This window comes from Haemorhous mexicanus, chromosome 16 (assembly GCF_027477595.1).
Source record: "Haemorhous mexicanus isolate bHaeMex1 chromosome 16, bHaeMex1.pri, whole genome shotgun sequence".
Taxonomy (NCBI): Eukaryota; Metazoa; Chordata; class Aves; order Passeriformes; family Fringillidae; genus Haemorhous; species Haemorhous mexicanus.
In genome coordinates, this window is record NC_082356.1 from 1,564,580 (window position 1) to 1,579,422 (window position 14,843).

The following is a 14,843-nucleotide window of genomic DNA, read 5'->3' on the forward strand; positions in this document are numbered from 1 at the left end:
GGCCATCCTGCAGGGACAGCTGGAAACAGGGAGCATTCCCTTGCCACAAAGAGCCAAGCCAGGCCTGCAGGGCAGCTGCTCCAGCCTGGACTGCACTGTTGTGTGCTGTGCTCTGGGGCTGGGGCTGCCTGCACAGGAGACTGGATGGTGTGCCAGAGTGTTGTCTTAGATAACACAAATTCTAGCGTCATCATAGAGCAAGGATTTCGTATTGTCAGAGCTTCATACCTTCTTGATGTTCCTCACAGGCAGTTCCTCTACACACTGACTGTTCCAGATCCTTGCAGGAGTAATCTGACTCCTGTCACTCCTCTTCCCTTACTCTTATATATCACTAGTGCTTGTTGGTTGCAGGTGTGGCCTGTCAAGATCAGGCCCGCCTCCAATCTTCAGCAACTGGTCCAGCTGCAACTCATTGAGGACAAGATCACCCTGTACACCAGAGGAGACAGAGCAGCTTCAGCTTCGGCCTAACTGAGGTGGGTGTGTGGGCTGGGAAGGGTGAAGAGGCTCAAGGGGATTCAGAGAGCTCATCCTGCAGGAAGGACAAGGGAAAGGGAGTGGGAGCTCAGCCGTGAGCAGAGCTGAGGGCTGCAGAGTGGCTCTCAATGACACCAAAATCCCATGGGACCTCTGAGACATTGCTGCTCCTCAGCCAGTGACAGGATGCATCCCTAAGCCTGGGGCTCAGCCTTCCTCGTGGGGAGGGGCACCAAGGAAGGCAACAGTGTGATACAGGCTGCAATGGGCTGGGAACTCACCGAGGGAAAAGAGGGAGCAGTAGTAAAAGGCAGATGGGGAGAGAACTGTTCAGAGAAGGGCTGAGCTACAACTTGAGCAAGCTGAGAAATGTCATTTGAGGGGCATCCCAGATTGATTTCATTTCAGAAGTTATTGAACAAATTTATTTTTTGGGGCGTGTCCTGTTTTCCCTTGGAGGTGTACACTCTGCAAACTTGAGCTGTGCTGCCAAAATGCTCAAGCAAGTCTGTGCTGCAGGTCACACCATTTCTTCTTTGGCTGATTCCAGCCCGGTGCTGAGCTCCAGCAGAGCCCTGCCAGAGCCCAGAGCAGCCTCAGCACCCGCAGAGCCCGGCTGCAAGGAGAGAAAGCAGAAACCGCCCGTCAGCTGAAGGCTCCTGTGCCCTTGTCCCAGCCGCCCACGGTGCCCAGGCCATGCTGGCCGTGCTCAGAGCGGTGCCCAGAGCTGCCCATCACTGCTGCTTTTGGAAGCAGGGCAGGAGGGCAGGACATGTGCCCAGCCTGCAGCCAGCCAGGGCACATCTACCTCCTCAGCAGCTGCCCAGAGCAGGAGGCTCCTGTGCTCGCTGCCATCTCCCAGAAGCTCTGATCCCACCATGCCAGGCAGACGGGGACCCACCTCACGCCCTCCCCTGCTGGAAGAAAAGCTGGTCCCAAATGATGTCCTCAGCCTTCTCCAAGGGCACAGCCCATCCACACTGCAGCTGGTCCCAAGCACTTCCTGATCCAGACTGGACCCAACCTATAAGGCTTCATCTAGGAAAACAAACAACAAATTATTGAAAATAGATTACAGACAAAAAGGGGAAACAAGAAAAAAGGTAAAAAAATCTTATCTCTGCCAGGGCCTTGAGGAAGGCCCAATCCCTGCATGCAAGGAAAAACCCACACACGGGGAAGGGAAGCCCAGGCTTTCTCCCTTCCCCCCTGCACTGCCCCCCACAATAACACTGATCCCTAAGCAAACAAGGGCAGTGGAGCAGCCCAAGCCCTTCCTTGCCTGCACAGCAAAGCAGCCGCAGCACAGGTTCTGGAGTCCCACCTCTGCTCCAACCATGGGGTTTGTTTGTGTCGGGCTGGCTGCCCCAGCCCCAGCCCGGGGCACGGTGGGGGCTGGGGGCTGTTGGCAGGGCCAGGAACCCACTCCCATTTTGTACCCAGCCCAGCCCATCCCCCCAGCCCTGCCAAAACCAGCTGGGCAGCCGACTGAAGGATCAGCTGCATCTGCCCCAGCAAAGGGGGAACCTTTGGTTCCCCGCCAGGCTGTGCAATGGCCAAATCTGGGAGCATCCCCCTGGGTGTGGACTCATCTGCACATTTGCTGTGGAGCCTGGCTTTGGAGAAGGTGCCACAATCAAAGTCCATCATCTTCAGCTGGCCTGTGGTCTGGTCCAGGAAGAGATTGTCATCCTCGCTGTCTCCAGCAGCAACAGTCCCACCTGGTACAGCTTCTCCAGGGGCTCTTTCTCCTTCCCTGGGGTGAGACCAGGCTCTCAGGTTCTGCCCAAGGCCCCAGCTGTCAGGGAACCAGGACAAGCAAAACCAGCTTGGATGGTGGCCACCAGTGCTGGGCAGAGCAGCTCAGCTCAACAACAAGGGCTGTGTGTTCCCATCTGATGAGCCCTGGGCAGTGACACGGGCAGGACAAAAAAGTCTGGCTTCCTTTGCTTCTGATTGCCAAGGCATGTGTCGAGCTGTAACTTACCAGGGCCCTGCATCACAGTGTGCCTGTGGCTCTCTCCCTTCTTCTAGGGCAGATGAATATCCTGCATCCAAGGAGGACAGAGCAGCTCTTCTAATGAGGGTCTTTCCAAGTCCAGCATGGATAAACACCGCCTGATCAGATCTTGTCACTCTGGGCAGAGAAACCACAAACCGCTGGTCAGTTGGAGAAGGCTCCTGTTGGCTTTGCCCCACTATTCCCGTGCCCAGGCCATGCTGGATGTGCTCAGAGCTGGGCCTAAGCTTTCCCATCCATTCCCTGGTTTGGAGGAGAGCAGGAGAGCAGGACATGTGCCAACTCCTCAGCAGCTGCCAGAGTGGGATGCTCACAAGCCCGCTGCTGTCTCCCAGCACTGGTATTCCCCCGTGCCCAGAGATGAGGATCCACCTTGCGAGAGCCCTTGTGGCAGCGAGAGCTGATGGTCCCAGCTGATGTTCTGGCCCTTCCTGAAAGGGTGCTCTCCACAGACCATCTGGTGCAGCAGGATGCCCAGGGACCAGATGGTAGCTGGCCTGCCATAGTACCAGCCAAAGTGGGTCCATTCCGGGGGGCTGTATGACCGTGTTCCTATGGAATACAGATGGAGTTCTTCAGGGGGATGCTGCTGCTCCCAGAGCCTGGCCCCAGCATCCCTGCTCCAGTGGCACATGGGGTGTGACGCACTGCCCTCTCACCAGCACCTCGGACTTGTGTACAGACTTGGGGTTGGAAAAGAAGCCACTGGGGTTGGAAGAGGGCAGTGGAAGCCCTGGCAAGGCCCCACCATAACAAGGAAGAAACCACTCAGTGATGGGGGAAAAACCATGCCTGCATCCTCCCTGCCTGCATTGCTCCAAAAAACATTATGAACCCAAAACAAACCAGGCGAGTGGAACAGTCCAAGCCCTTTCTCACCTGCACACCAAACTGGCTGGGGCACTGGTTCCGACCCCCCCTCTCGGCTACCCCCACCCACGGGTGTTTTTGTTTGGCTGGCTGCCCCAGCCTCAGTCCTGGGCAGAGTGGTGGGCAAAGGCTGCCTGCAGGGCTGGAAGCTGGCTCCACACCCAGCCCTGCTCAAAAGCAACTTGGCTGAAGTCTAAGTGCCATGAAGGTCAGCAAAAGGGAGAATCCCCACTGCCACACCCAGCTTGGGCTGTGAGATGTCGGGCCGTGAGATGCTGGGACCAGGAGCACACCCTGTGTGGGCTCACCTGCAAAGTGAATGTAGGCTGTGTCCTGCAGGTAGGTGCCACAGCCAAAGTCAATCAATTTGGCCTGCCCGGTGGCCAGGTCAACCAGGATGTTCTCTGGTTTGATGTCCCTGTGCAGGACCCCGCAGCTGGTGCAGTGCCGCACGGCCTCCAGCACCTGGCGGAACAGCTCCCGCGCCACCTCCTCGGGCAGGAAGCCCCGTGCCCGAATGAAATGCTGCAGGTCCTGACACCACTCCGGCCGCTCCAGCACCATCAAGACGTCGTTGGGGAGCTCAAGCCACTCCAGCAGCTAGACCACACCAGGGAAGCCAGTGGACACCTTGGCCAGCAGCACGATCTCCAGGGGTGCGCTGGTGCCGTCGGGCTGCGGGAGGAGCACGATGCTGTCAGTGGGGCTGATGCCGTTCCGGGGCTCGGGAAGCCCTCAGCCAGCCTGGGATGCTCTGTGCCCTGTGCTGGCCCCACGCCCGCTCTCCCTCGAGGCGTTATGGTGGCTTCCACCCTGTCGGGCCTCGGCTCATCCCGGCACGGCCCGGCTGCTCCCACTGGCCCCGCTCACTCACCAGCTCGCCACAGTGCCGGACGCGCTCCCGTGGCACCCTTTTGATGGCCACCTGCAAGCCAAGGGCAGCAGCGGGCTGAGTTCGCCGCCCGCCTTGCTCAGCCCCATCCTCTGCCCTCCTCCTCCTCCGCCCCCTCCTCCTCCTCCTCCTGCGCCCGCCGCTCACCGGGGTGCCGTCCGAGAGCCGCGTGGCCGCGAAGACGCTGCCGAAGCCGTCGCGCCCCAGCAGCGAGCCCAGCCGGTACTGCTCCTTCAGGCCCTGCTGCGCCTTCCCTGCCGGCGGGACGCGGCTGTCAGCGCTCGGCCCGGGGCCGGCAACGGCCCCCGAGCGCCCCTCAAGTGCCCCGGGCCGGCCATCCCCAGGCGTTCGCTCCCTGCAGCGGGACAGCGGCGGCTCGGGGCCGGCGGCCGCGCTGCCGAGCGGCGGAGCTCGGGCCGGGCAAGCGGCAGCGGAGGCGGCGGGAGCGGCCGCGCCGCCTGTGTCCTCCGCGGGCCCCGGGAGGGGCCGGGGCTGGGGCCGGGGCTGGGGCTGGGGCCGGGGCCGGGGCCAGGCTTGGGCCAGGCGGAGCCAAAGGGATGCGATGCCGCCCCAGCCCCAGACACTTATGCCTGCCCAGCAGCGCCACCGCCAGTACGATCAGAGCCGGCCGGAGGCGAGACCGCGGCGGGACGGCCGGGGCCGGGCACGGGGCAGCCCTGCCCGGGGCCGGGGGTGGGCCGGGGGCATGGCCCGACCGGGCATGGGGAGAGAGACTGGGAGAGGAGGGGACCTCGGGAAAGGGAGACCGGGAGAGGGTGCGGGACTGCTGGAGAGCGAGAGGGAGTCGACAAAGTTGCTGATTTTGCTGCTGCCGCTGCTGCTGCCGCTGCTTTCGCTGCAACTGAAGCGCCGGGGCCGTTTGTCCCCGTGTCGTTTTTCCCGTTGCCCACTCGCCCCCGCGCCGAGCCCCGCGCTCCCCGGGGGCAGCCCCTGAGCCTGTCCAAACACAGGAACTTGGCCGTGTTCAGCCAAGACCCAGAGTCTGCACTCCCGCACAGCGGCACAGGAATCCCCTCAGTCCCTGCTGTGCATTGTCCCTGTTGAGGGTCAAACACTATCGGAGCGCATTCCCTGAATGCTGAATTTGTACGTGACCCAGGCACTGCACTTACCTCTCCAGCATTGCTTTCCAAAGAAAACCAGGGGAAGGCAAACTGTGTGTAGCTCATGGTATTTGACAGTGTCTGCAACTTGCCAAGTCATGGATCTTCGAGGTGAGATCCATTTGGAATTAATGGGAAGGAGAAGTAGTGCAAGATGGAAAGGGGGAGCATAAAAATAAATCGAGTAAAACATCTCAGATGGTTTCTATCTGTTTTCTTTGAATTTCTTAAAAGCTCTTTCAGTTTTCCAATCATCTGCTCCTCAGTCCTCTTTGCTCTTTCCAAGAATCTTTCCTGGAGAACGAGGTGCAGCTTCTGTCACAAGATGTGCCACCAACTGCAGCTCCTCTTGGCTTTCCACACCGTGTGTGCAGCATGACTCTTGCAGCAAAGCAGGACAAATATTTGAAGAACTTGACAGCTTGTTCTTTCTTTTCCTTGTGGGCTGGGCAGTTGTGCCATTGGTGAGGTTTTCACTGTTACTGTTCTACCTTAAGAAAACATGATGTGCTACCAGGAATTGTTAGGGAATGCAGAGAAAGAATCTCCAGAGCCTGCAGCCAGAAATGGAGAGCTGTGGGATAATCATTCCAACATGCCCGTGGACATATGGAAAGTGATCTAGAAGATGAAAATGGGCTGACAGAGGGAGTTTGTTTCAGTGTTCAGTTCAGATGCTTCTCCATCTCATGCATTGATATGAATCAAGAGTACAGTCAGTTCATGAAAAGTACCAGAACATGCTGGACCTGTCAGGAGATGACTGGAAGAATTTGAAAAGGAGAAATGCATGGAATGATTTTGCGAACTTTGTCTCTAAGAAGGGTCATTTTTCCCTAATAATTTCTGATCAATTCCCTCTGCTTTTGTGCTTCCTAACAAGTCCATTTTCATCCCAGATTGCCCATGAAATGGCAGCCCTGAGCTTGTGGAAGTGCCTGAAAGATGCCCTGTTCCTCTGCAGGGACCCTGAGGCTGAAGCAGGAGCCTGAGCCCTCTCTGGGGAAGCCTCCTCCGAGCTGGAATTTGTGCCGTGCTGGGAGAGGAGGAGGAGGGGGAGAGCGCTGGCGCTGTGTGGCAGGAGCAGGAGGTTTGGGCCGCAGGACATTCCGTCTGCGCCGCTGCCCCGCAATGGGCGGCCGTGCCCGGGGCTCTGGGCCTGGCCCCGTGTGCGCTGAGCTCCCGACACTGCGGGAGCTCCCCGGGCTGGGCTCAGCTTCCCGCTGGGACTGGGCAGCAGGCTGGGCTCCAGCTGGGATCAGCAGCAGCTGGAAATACCTCTGCGCATCTCCACTTGCTGCTGCTGCTGCTCAGAAGGAGAAACAATGAAGTGAGTCGAGAAGTTCTGGTTTCTCTTCCTCCTGGTGGATTTTTTCATTTGATTTGACACTTGAGAGGCAATTTCTGTGATTTTATTTCAGCAGCAGCAGCAACAGGGCCGTGTTTGAGCACTGCAAATGTGGTCTGCGTGGCTTTAATTCTCCTTGACTTAGTGCTCAGGGACTTTAGGGGATTTCAAGATCTGCTAATCATGATGCCTGTGACCAAAAGCCTGAGTTCACCTATTGCCGGCCGGGGGTCTATGTACAAAATCACAAACAGGACCGGACTGCTGAGGAATGTGTCTTGAGGTGTTTATTTTCCAGCATCAGTCTCATTACATGGTTATGACAATGGGAAGATGCCGGCAGTTTGTCTCCTCGGCAGCAGACAAAGAACTCAATGTTACAACTTACTTTAAAAGTTTTTTGACCAATCACGCAAAGGAAAAGCATATTGACAGTAGTTCTATCCAACCATTATAAGCACACGTACATTTGGTTAAAACAATGCCCGATTATTTTGAATACAATACCTGCTTGTAAGCCTTAAAACACAATGCTCAGAGCTCATTTATTAAGCTCAGTACTTCCTAATATCAGGCTAGATATACTTTTCTGCAGCTTAGGGAGTTTTTCTAGCCAAGCGTTAATACACAAACTATTGTTCTATTTGTCCTTACTTTCCCACTTCTTATTTAACTTTTCTGCTGCCCTATCTCATGGTTACAGCTCAGCTCTAATCACAGTTCTGCTGTCTCTGAAGCCTGCCTTTTGCAGCTTTCCCAAAACCCTCTGATTTTAAGGATTCCCACATTCACTGTCACGAAAGCACTCTGGGTAGCACTGATCAAAAAAGGCAATTGCAGTTTTACAGATAAATTTCAAGTGGCAAGAGCGCCATGATCTCCAATTCCCAAGGCAAAGGCAGCAGCAGCCTCCTGCTGTCACTTCAGGGTGAGTAAAGCAGTGCTGAAAACAGCGCTGGAACCCGATCCTTTCTTTCTCTGAAGCTGGGTCAGGGCAGCACAGGCGGGCCCTGCGCAGTCAGGGCTGTGTGTGGGTGATTGCTGCTCTACTCCAGAACTGAGCTGGAAAAAGCCCTCGGGAGCCGAGGCAGGAGCAGGCGGGAAGGGGCCGGTGCTGCTGCTGCTCCTGGCCGGGAGCCCCGGCTGGGCCGGGCCGGCGCCCCCTGCGCTGCGGCTGCTGCTGCTGCCAGAGCCGGGCGGGACTCGGGGACAGGGAACGGACACGGGGGGACAGCAAAGGCCTGGCGGCTGCAGGGATGGTGGCACTCGGGCCAGCGCCAGCACAGAGCTTCAGCCCGCAATGAACCCCGAGGGAAACGCTGGGGAAAGGCTCCATTTCAGCCTTTCTTCACTCGTGGCTGTGAAGGGACTGAAATAAAAGGAGAACAAGCAGAGCCCAACCCCTCCTCCTTTGGGAGGAGCCCCAGGCCTGGGGCTGTGAGGGGCCATGGGGGTCTGTGAGGGGCTGTGAGGGGCTGTGAGGGGCTCAAATGGGTCATGAGGGGCCATGAGATGTGAGGGGTCCTGAGGGGCCATGAGGAGTTTTGAGGGGCCATGAGAGTCTCTGAGAGGCCATGAAGGGCTGTCGGGGACCTTGAGGGGGAGAAGGGTCTCTGAGAGGCTGTGGGAGGCCAGGCACCTCATGGAACCAAGGGTCGGTTATGACACTGTGTCCTGGTCCAGGGCAAATTTGGGAGAGAACCCCAAAGGGCCCCCCTAGGTAATCAGATTCTACCACCCCTCCCCCAGCCGGTCCAGGAGAAAATACCTCCTTGGAGAAAAGTGGAAAAAAACTGTTTATTAAACAAGAAAACTTAATATTAAACAATAAAACCCCTTGCTGCTCCAAAGGAGATGACAAACCCAGAGAGTCCCCTCCCCAGATTCCAGTTCAGCTCACTCAGTCTCTTATCAGTCCCTCCGGTGCTGGAAATGCCGTGGCCCAGGCCCGGCCCGGCCCACCGATGCGAGCTGCTGGTGCTCTTATGGTTGTTCAGTCCAGAGCAGGTGTGAACAGGTCCAGAGAAAGGGGAAAAAAAAAGGAAAAAAAAAAAAAAGCACAGTCCAGGGAATTTCTTTGCCTCAGCTAGCTAAACTAACTAAAAAGCAAGAAAAAAATAGAGAGCCCTGTCCCGCCGTCTGTTCATCCGCAGAACCACGCAGTCCAGAAGCAGGAATGTGTAGGAGTGAGTTCAGTGTCTGAAAACAAACTGTGCGCCTCCTCTCCCCCCATCAATCTTTGATGCAAGTCTTAAAGGTGCAAAACTTACTATTCAGCATAAACGGAATGAGACGATTGGGGATAAAAGCATCATATAGTCAACCTAGGACACACTGCAGAACCAAGGTGATTCCTGCTGACAGTACAGAACCTCATGGAACCAAGGGCCAATTCTGGACAGCAGGGCCATGGAACCAAGGAATCCATTGGGACATTACAGAACCTCATGGAATCAAGGTGTCCATCTCACTCTACTGAACCTCATGGAACAAAGGGTCCCTTATGACACTGTGGAGCCAAGGACACTGCTGTTGGCTGTACGAAAGCTCATGGAACCAAAAATCCATTGTGACATTCTGGGGCCTCATGGAACCATGGAGACCATTATGACACTTCAGGACTCACTGGAACCAAGGGGCCATTTAACCTAAGGGTCATTGTAGCACAGCGGGGCCTTATGGAATCAATGGGGATCTTAGTGGGGCTCCATGAGACCACCGAGAGATTCTGACTCTGTGGAACCAAGGAGACCATTGTGACACTACAGGGTGCGGTGGAACTAAGAACTTGTGTGACAGGGAGGAGCCCAATGGAATCAAGGGGCCATTCCCTATTTCAGGGTTTCATGGAGCCAAGGTGTCCTTGTGACACTGTGGGGCATCATAGAGTCCTGGAGACCATTCTGGCACTTTGAGGCCTTGTTGAATCAAGGGGCTCTGCAGGGCCTTGTGGAACCAAGGAGCTCTTTGTGACACTGCAGGGACTCATGGAAGCAATGAGACCATTCTGGCACTCTGAGTCCTCATGGCACCAAGGGGCCATTGTGACACTCTGGGTCCCCATGGAAGCAAGGGGCCAGTGTGACACTATGGGTCCCCATGGAAGCAAGGGGCCAGTGTGACACAGCCATGCCTGTGGAACCAAGGGTTCATTGTGATCTTGGGGAGCCCAATAGAACCAAGGGGCCATTGTGACACTCTGCACAGTCCCATGGAACCAAGGAAACCATTTTGGCACTTCATCGCCTCATGGAAGCAAGGGGCCATTGTGCCACTGCAGAGCCAAGAAGATCACTGTGGTATCGCTGGGCCTTCTGGAAACAAAGTTCTGCTGCAGGGCCCCCAGGATCCAAGAATGTGGGAGGAGACCCTAGGGATAATGGGGTGGAGATGCCTTGGGAGGGCACTCCCCTGCAGGTGTCCGTCAACTATGGCTCCCTCCCAAAGAGCTAGAAAGTTCTGTGGTTCCCCCTTCCCCATTGGCCTGTATGTTGGTGCCACCCTCTTCCCCTCATTTCATTTGTACATCCCCGATCACTCCACTCCTGCTCCTCCCCTGGTCCCCTATCCCATTGGTTCTTTGTACCCTAGCCCCTCCTACTTGTTACAATGGTTTAAACCCTGTTCCCGCCCAGCTCTCTGCTTCTTGCCACCTGCTTCCCTTCAGTCTGGTTGTATCCCTTCTTCTCTCCTACCCACCCTGCCTAAGATCCTCTACTGCTCCTGCAATTAACCTGGTTGGACCCTTGGCAGAGTGTGCAGAATCCTCCTTCTTCGTCTGGTTGGACTGTTTTGAGCTACCTGGGATTGTGTGCGCGTGAGGAGAATCGAGGAGACAGCTCCCCTGGGAGTTGGACCACCTGCCCAGGATTCCCTCAAGTAGGAGAAGCTTGAGAGGGTCGTTTCATCCCCTCTACAGCAGCCACAAATCCTACACAAGAACATGGAACAAGTCTTGCTGGCTTAGCCTGACTGGTCCGGCTGACCTTGGCATGTGGAGGGTTGCTATTCATCTGGCCCTGAAGCCATGGAGCTCCATGCTTTCCTTCCTCTGGGAAAGAACTCTCCTTCTCCTCCAGGGGTTCAGGGCTGAAATTGGGATTCTACCTCCATATTTGATTATATCAAAGGATTGTTCCTATATGAAATCTGCCAGAACAGACAGCTCTAGATGGCCTTGGCATCTGGGGGGCAACCTCTCATCTGCCGTCAAAACACTGGGGGGGCTGTGCTTTTCTTTCCATGGAAAGAAACCTCTTTCATGTGCAGGCATCCATAGCCAAAACTGGGAATCTGCCTCCAAAATTCCTTATATCCAAGAGAGCTCCCAGATAAAAGCTGCCAGGACTGTCTAGGTTCCCTTGGATTCCTGAAGACCAGCTCTCATCTGCCTGTGAAACACTGGGGCTCTGCCCTTTCCTTCCTGTGCAGAAGAGCTGTCATTCTGCTCCAGGCACCCATGGCTATAGAAATACACTGCTACATATGGCTGAAATGGAATTGCACCTCCAAAACTCCCCAAATATCCAAGGGTTGCTTTCAGACAAAAGCTGCAAGGACAGACAGGTCTGGCTTACCTTGGCCTCCAGTGCCTGCCTCTCATCTGCCTTCAAAACCCTGGGGCTCTGTGGTTTCCTTCCTGTAGAAAAGAACCGTCCTTCTTGTCCAGGCGCCCATGTCCTCAAGCACATGAGCACTGTATAGGGACAAAGGAGCTCTGTGCTCAGTGGGGTGCAGACTGAGGACAGAAGGGGAGAGCCCTGGGAGGGACTGAAGGGTGGATTCAGAGATGGTGGATCATTTTTACATAGTAGAGTACAGCCAGAGAAAGAAAGAGTTAATGCAAAGGGCAGCTTGGGACGCCCAGATTGGGTAAAAAGAGCAAGGAATTTCCCTGCCAGGGCAGGGCTGTGGAGCAACACCTCCCCCAGAAGGAGCCTGGGTCAGCCCAAGGCTTTGTGTGGGCAGGCAGAGGCAGGCAGGAGGCAGAGCTGTCAGCAAAGGAAGGGGCCAGCCAGGTGGGGCAGCCGGGGGATGAGCACAGCCTGCAGGGACAGAGGCGCAGGGCAGGGACACCGTAGCACAGCCTGGGCTGCACAGGGCACAGGCATGGGCAGCAGCTGCCAGGCTCTGACAGAGCCAACTTGAGCAGCACTTTGGCCATGGCTGCTGGGCCTGGGCCTGAGCCAGGAGCAGGAGACAAGTGACCCTTGCAGGCCTGGGGCCTCATGGCCTCCCTGTCCCTGCTCAGCAGCCTGGCAGGGGCCGCCCCATGCTCCTGCCCTTGGCACTGCACATCCCCACATGCCAGTGCCCATCCCGGGAAGAGCCCTGAGCAAGGAGGGAGGGACAGGATCTGCCTGGCCAGGGGCTGGGGCTCAGGCCTTGGCCCTTTGCATTCCTGGAACACATCCAGCTTTGCTCAGCCCCAGAGACACCTTTGCCTTGTCTGTCCCCAGCTGTCATCACTGCCTCCAGTGTTCTGCTCTACCTGGAACCTGGGGACACTTTCTAAGTCATGTCCTTCAGTGTGGTGCATTAAAACTTCAAGAAACGTTGGAGTTTAAATTTAACTTTGAATTCTTGAGAAGTTTTTTGAATTCACTCTGAGGGACTGAGTCTGATGTAAACAACACGAAATCCCTGAGAGGGTCATTGAAGTCCTTGTGCTGTGTCTGTGTTGCTGAGCTGGGCCAGGCTCCTGGCACAGAAGAAGGTCTTGGAAACCAAGAAGAGCTTCAAGAAGACATTTCTCCTGAGGAGCAGCTCCTCTCCCAGCCCAGCAGGGCTGAGGGCACTGCCTGCAGGTACCTGAGAGCAGTGAAGCAGACAGAGGCTCAAAGCAGCTGGAAGGACAATTCTGAGCTCATTCATGGAGAAATCTTCACTACTTCTGACACAGTCAGTCTCTGGCTGCAGGGATCTCCTGAAGCTGACCCAGGACAGGACTGATGTGACTGTAAGGATGGCTCTGCTGCCCTTTCTGCTTTGGGGGAGGATGTGCTGCAGAGCAGGGCTGCCCTGGGCACTGTCAGAGGGACAGGGCAGGACAGCTCCTGCTGCTGACAGGGATGGCTGCAGGGGGTGAAGCTGGGGCTGCAGCCAGGGCTGCCCAGGGCTGTCCTGCAGAGCAGGTCCTGCAGCCCTCAGGGCTCCTGGCCAGCCCAGGGCATGTGCCACCTGCCAGGGGCAGCTCTCAGCCTGCCTGGAAGCTCCCCATGGATGGTGCAGGGCAGCTGTGGGTGCAAGGAGTGACTCCTGCCAGGGCAGGTCCTGCTGCTGTGGAGAGGGTGCTGTGTGGGCCAGGGCTGCTCAGAGCTCCAGCTCATACCCAGCTCAGTTTTGAGGGGACTTTTCAGGAGCTCAATCAGGGCTGTATTTTCCTGCTTCCCTGTCTGCTCTCCTGAATCCGTGCCCTCACTTTTCCCTGGCTCAGCTTGGTGGCAATGAAAACTCAGCTGTGCAGGGCAGAGCAGGGGCTGAGGCTCTTAAACCACCACACTGAGGATTCCTGGGGACCTCAGCAAGTGCCTGCACCTGCCCAGCCTCCAGATCCATCCAGCATCACCTTTCCATGGTGCCCAGGCTGGGGGAGCTGTTCTTTCATCCCTGCAGCCCCGAGCAGCTGCAGGGCAGGGCTGGCCCAGGGGCTGGGCTGGGCTCTGGCAGCTCTGGCAGGGAAGGAGCCCGGGGCCACAGGAGCAGCTCGGGCTGGGACAGCTCCAGCAGCAGAGCCGTGGGCAGGGAGGGAGGGAGGCAGTGCTGAGGGAAGCCCTGCTGCAGGGCAGATGTGGCACCTGCTGGCCCTGCCCTACAGGGCAGACACTGCCCTGAGCAGCACAGCTCTTGTGTCCCCTCCCAGCCAGCACAGCCCTCAGCCCGGGGGCTCGGGGCCCTCAGTCCCTCCTGGGCCGGCAGAGCAGCTCAAGAGATGAAGGGCATCTCTCCTGCCATGTGCCCATTCCCTGCTGACCAGGGCCTGAGGGCCACTGTCCTGCCCTGCTGCTGCCTGGCAGGGCTGGGCAGGGCTGGGCAGGGAAAGGCTTTTCCTCAAACCCGGCTCTCTCCCTCTCCTGGCCTTGCCCAGGTGCTCCTGGCAGTGCTGAGGGGCTCTCTGGAATGGCAGCTCCAGCTGCAGGGTCAGGCCCAGCCCTTGGGCTCCTCCTGTGCAGGCTGAGCACAGCAATGGGGTGTCCCAGCTCCCTGTGCCCGGGGAGCTCTGGGCAGGGCAGCCTGGGGGCTGGCAATGAGCCCACTCTCCTCAAGGAGTGCCCTGGACAGGAGCCTTTGGTGTGTCCTCGGCATGTCATCCAAGCTGTCAGCTGCCTCTAGGGGACACTGGGGGACAGTCCTTGGCTAGAGTGGGGCTGAGACCCTGAGAAAGGCTGAGCCAGTTTGCTCTGCTCTGGGTCCCTCTGCTCTCAGCTGTGTCAGGCTGATTTCCAGGGACTGCCCTCCATCTCAGAAAAGGCAGCTGGGGACAGATGAAGCGACAGAGCAGCTCCCCTCACCCTTCACTGAGTTACAGCCAAGGCTCTTGCATTGCACAGTTCTTCTGCTCTCCCTGGGCTCAGCGGGAAACCCTCTCAAACTGCCTTTGGCCATCATGGCTCCTTAGCCCTGGGACAGGAAATTCTGCCAAGCTCCTCTGCCTCAGGAGCAGTTTGGGCTGATGGAATCCAACCCCAGGACTGACCCCTGTCCCCATTCCCATGACCCCACTGCTGCAGAGCAGAGCTGACCCCTCGGTGTCCATGGACAGAGCCCCTGCTCATCACAGCAACAGGGCCAGATCCCAGCAGAGCTCCCGGCACAGGGCTGAAGGGAAGGGCTCTGAGAGAAGGAAAACTGGGGGGAACAGAGGGGAAGGGCTGGGAGAAAGGGCTTGGACATTGCTCAGGAAAGTCTGCCCTGACTTGTCACTGTCTCCTCCTTGAACAGCTCCCCATGGCCAGAGACACTAAATGTCCAACAGCATCTCCATCAGCCACTTCCTCCTGCTGGCACTGGCAGACACGCGGCAGCTGCAGCTCCTGCACTTCCCCTCTTGCTGGGCATCTCCCTGGCTGCCCTCCTGGGCAACGGCCTCATCATCAGCGCCGTAGCCTG

At 57.1% G+C, this 14,843-nt stretch overlaps 1 pseudogene; it reads right to left on the reverse strand.

Annotated features, from left to right (window-relative positions):
- Positions 1–2,510: 2,510 nt before the first annotated feature.
- LOC132334496 (serine/threonine-protein kinase pim-1-like) lies at positions 2,511–4,985 on the reverse strand (annotated as a pseudogene).
- Between the last annotated feature and the right edge of the window lie 9,858 nt (positions 4,986–14,843).